General features: G+C 34.6%; 1 long non-coding RNA gene across 1 annotated transcript in view; it reads right to left on the bottom strand.

Annotated features, from left to right (window-relative positions):
• Nucleotides 1-1,875: 1,875 nt before the first annotated feature.
• Nucleotides 1,876-4,730, bottom strand: part of LOC119839394 — a 5,214-nt gene continuing 2,359 nt past the window's right edge. Inside the window, exons 2-4 of the long non-coding RNA XR_005288247.1 lie at nucleotides 3,735-3,837; nucleotides 3,085-3,212; nucleotides 1,876-2,014 (exon numbers count right to left, since the gene is read on the bottom strand). This is a non-coding gene — a long non-coding RNA (uncharacterized LOC119839394). The remainder of the gene's footprint in view (nucleotides 2,015-3,084; nucleotides 3,213-3,734; nucleotides 3,838-4,730) is intronic.

Here is a 4,730-nt window from a genome sequence, read left to right as displayed (position 1 = left end):
TACATATTCTGATTAGGGGGCATCCATAAATTACGTGAGGTGTTTAAGGGGAGGGGGGTCAAGTAAAATCTTTCCAAATCTCCCTTGGGGGAGAGGGGGGTTTTAATAAATATCACCTATTTACTTTTTAACAGAAAGCCGTGAAAATAACGTTTAGTTAAGGAAAATCTCACGAAATCTCACCAGGGAGGGCGGTGGGGTCAAAAAATCCTGAAAAATGTCTCACGTAATTTATGGATGCCCCCTTAGCCCTTAATTACTTGTGAGGTGGTCATCTGTGGGTATATCGAAGAAGCGTAACTTTTCTGTAATACTTTATACCGCACTTTTTACAAATTGTATTGGTCTGGTTGGAACTTGAATTCAAAAAACTATACGATACAACTTTTATGAAGAAAATACACATTACAATCTCATCAATAAGCACTAACTACTAACCTCGCCAACACGATTAAAAATATCAATTTCCCAAAAAGCAACATGATTTGATTTTCATAAAAAAATATTTAATGAACAGTTTTGACTTTCCTAGGATTTAATTAGAAAGAAAGAAAGAAATCTTATACCTTTAAACGAGCAATTCTTGTATATATATATATATATATATAATTGGAATCTCGGAATCGGCTCCAACGATTTTCATGAAATTTAGTATACAGGGGGTTTCGGGGGCGATAAATCGATCTAGCTAGGAATCTTTTTTATAAAATGTCATATTCGTGTTTTGTCGACTTAAACTTACCGACTCTTCATGACATCTATGAGCGAATAATAATACTAATACTATTTTTTCTTCCCGATATCTATTGGCGATTAATAATACTAATAATCTAACTTCACTTAGCTAAACCGAGCAAAGCTCGGTTATCCAGGTACTAATGTTTATTTAACACCACCACATTTACACACAGTTAAATTAAATTAGATGTATAGATTAAAGAAGGTCGAGAACAGCTGAACCGATTTTGTTGAAATTTGGTACAGAGATAGATACAGAGTTCAAAGATGACTTAGCATAGTTTATAACCCGGAAATCTAACGGTAACGAGAACTCTGCGGGAAAACTCTCGGACTAATACTATTTTCTTCGATAATACGGGCGAAACCGTGGGCGGGACAGCTAGTTTGTACTATTGATAAGAAAACTAAAATGATGTGGCCGTGGACTAACAGTCATAAAAGAAATTTCATCAAAATCCATATTGACAAAAATAGGGCTTCACAGTTTATCTCCTAAACTACAGAAAAATTTACAACAGCAGCTACCTGACAGTCTATTCTATATACTTTTATATATTATATTTAGATGAGATTTAACATTACAATGGATTATAGTATGTGTTTATTTGGATAATGTCACAAGTGCTATTCTGCAGCTACAATCAACAATATGAATTGGCGCCATCTAGCGTCGAATAGCATACAATGCATAACCATTTTCATTAAACACCGACTCTAACAGATGCCATTATATATTCGAGATGATACAAATCTAAAAGATTAATAGTAAAAATTTATAAATTTAAATAAGATTTCCTGTGATTGCCTTCTAGTTGTCAGAACTAGACCAAATTTATCAAATACATACAAATGGGATCACACAGGAGCTTTGAAATAAACCGGCCGAGTGCCAGTCATCAATCGTTATCATAAATAGCAGCGGACATAACAAAATGTATCATTAATAAATTAAGTCGAACAATCGTGGAACTACCAATGTAAGTTTGTTTTTCATGGTGTTTGTATGAATTACAAAATTCTGTTATTCGGTTCTTGAAAAAACCCCATATATCTCATTCAAACCAATTTACGTTTTCCTTCACATATTTTAGCACATAATTCGCAAAACGGTTCACAGAATACACTCACCTGCCAAGTTTCAACTCCATAGACTTAGGAGTTACTGAATCAAGCGGCTGTGACATGCTGTACACATGCAGGCAGACGCACAGACGCACAGACAGGCATGACGAATCTACAAGGGTTCCGATTTTTGCCATTTCGCTGCGGGACCCTAATTAAAAAAGAATCATCAAGTAACACAAAAAAAAGTTCATTTAAGAGCCTCGTATTTTTTTGAAGTCTGTTAATACTCCGAAATATATTTAAGAGACTTTAAAAAGCATTGTCAAAATGCTTGAAATGTAGTGAAAATGGCAATTAAGCATTTCTTCCAAATCAAATTTTAGGCGGCTGCAGCGGTCTCGGCAGCTCGGCGAGGCAAGCTTTGTCTTATCATATTGATCTGACCTAATCATATTTATTAAAAACTAGCTTTTGCCCGCGGCGTCGCACGCGTTAAATTCGGAGTAGTTTAATAGATGTTATTTTACATAAAAACCTTCCTCTTGAACCAGTCTATGTATATAAAAAAAAACTCTATCAAAATCTGTTGCGTAGCTTTAAAGATTTAAGCATACATAGGGACATAGGGACTGAGAAAGCGACTTTTATACTATGTAGTGATCTTCATGCCAAAAATAAATTTAAACTCAGTTCAGACATAGGACTTGAAATGATTAGTTTACACTAGCTTTTGCCCTTTCGCGTTCGAATTGTAAATCTAAGACCATTCTCAAATCCTCCTGAAGGCACACAAATTATTTAAAATTGTTAAAAACATTTAGAAGGAGTTCAGTGACAAACACACAGAAGAAATATGTGGCTTCTGTATATAACCTGCTCATGTGTTATTCTGATCCGTAACATCATTGCCAAGTACAATTAAAATCCATTCAGTGGTTTTTGAGTTATAGAGTAACAAACATTCAAACATCCTGGAAAAAAATTTATCAATTTGTTGAGCAGTTTCTGAGTTTATATTAAAAAGTTCGTAGTCAGAACTTTACAAAATTTTACTGGGGCATAGGAGGCACCAGCATTCAAACAAAAAAAGAAAATTAAAACCGGTTCATCCAGTAAAAAGTTATAAGGTAACAAACACCACAAAAAAAAATGTTAAATCTAATTAATGTCCTCCTGTTTTGAAGTTGGTTAAAAAATGCAATCTTTCCTCTTTCTAATATAATGGGTAGATATCCTTATCTCTAAACTAAATTGAAAACACATTTATTCATTACATACCATACACTGCAACGGAAGGTTGTTCTGTTGTTGTTGAACTGTTCTGGTGTCAAACTCTGCAGAGGAAGATGCCTTGTGTCAATTCTTCTAGTTTCACATGACTTTGTTTGCGGCTACACTTCATAGTGCTGTAATAAAAATATAAACTTTAAATAATCAGACATTTTTTTGTTGGACAGTGAGGTGAGGTGGGTTAGGTTAACCAATAAGTTCCTTTTATTTTTATTAAATACATTTTCCTAAGTAAGATCCTCCCTTGCGCCTTAACAAAATCATTCAAAAGAAATTAGGTCAATTAGTGGAGGTGTTCCCCAGTTTACCCCTACACATTTGGTGATTCACTTCTATTTATGACTACACAGATATAGGAGACTTTCTAGCGGGGTTCCCTAAGCTTGCAACCACCCCCTTGTGGATATTTGGAATATGCATGTTCTTAGCATGTAACAAATGTAGTTTGTAAGCTTCAGCACAAATTGGGTCAGCTCGCACTGGGCAAGTACCACAGCCCCTACAGAAAATCAGAGTGAAATAATAACATGCTATTGTGTTTCATACGGTGAGTGGGGGAGCCAGAGGTCCTTTCCTTTTCTTCACCCATCCCAGTCCATTCCTCCTTTCCAGTCATCAATCCTTGCCTTATTCCTTACCCCTTAAAAGCGAGCAGTGTATTCTCCGGGGCACTACCTCTGCAAATGTCCATGGGCAATCATGATCGCTCATCATCAGTCGAACCACCAGCTCAGTTGCCTGCTGTGACATACAAAAGAAAAAAAACTGATGAATCATACAATTTGTCTCCAACATATGTGTCTATCTCCAACATACTACTATGTAGTAAAATTCCAATAAGTATTTTTCAATTTGCTCACATAGATAGAAACTCCAAATGTTCACTACAAAATTGTTATTAACTGTTGCCATACATTTTAATTGTATATATACATCCCAGGTAAGTTAGCATAACAAAACACAACAATTAATTTTATTTATGTAATCCTCAATAAAAAGGTAAATGATAAAACACAGTTCAAAAGTACATTTTTATGGCTCGGTCAAGTAACTGATAGTATTTGGAACCACCCTGGCTTCACTGATTGTACAATTTTTCTCATTTTTACTTGACACTGGCAAGTAGTTAAATCTTCTTACTATAAGACAGAAAGAAATTGTTCTCTCCATAACTCGACCAGTTGAAGGCCAATATGAAACATACAACATTAAAGCCTTTCTTTCGTGGGATGAATTCTTAACTGAGTCCATAATAATTCTATTAATCTTGTATCTTACAACCAATTCTGAACACCGCCTTCTTTATAATAGGAATTAAAATAAGTTCAATGAAACCAAACCATGAATACTGCGACTTTCTTTGCTTATCATGACCAAGTGAACACGTGGAGTTCGAACAGAAATCATTTCAACTAAACATATGCACTATCTATACAAAACGGAAACATTCGAGTTTCGAATGCGAAATTTTCACTAATTTTAACACTACTTAATATTACGTTCCAATATTGTAATAATAAATAAAGTTAAAGCAAAAAAATTGTCTACAAAAGACTTCCTTTTCGTTTTGATTCAATAACTATGACGGTAGATGAAAATAAAGCTTTGAAGAAATCAAACAAACCTTCGATATT

This window comes from Zerene cesonia, unplaced genomic scaffold (assembly GCF_012273895.1).
Source record: "Zerene cesonia ecotype Mississippi unplaced genomic scaffold, Zerene_cesonia_1.1 Zces_u015, whole genome shotgun sequence".
NCBI classification, from domain to species: Eukaryota; Metazoa; Arthropoda; class Insecta; order Lepidoptera; family Pieridae; genus Zerene; species Zerene cesonia.
Note: the sequence above shows the minus strand (reverse complement) of the source record. Positions and strands in the feature narration are given on the sequence as shown.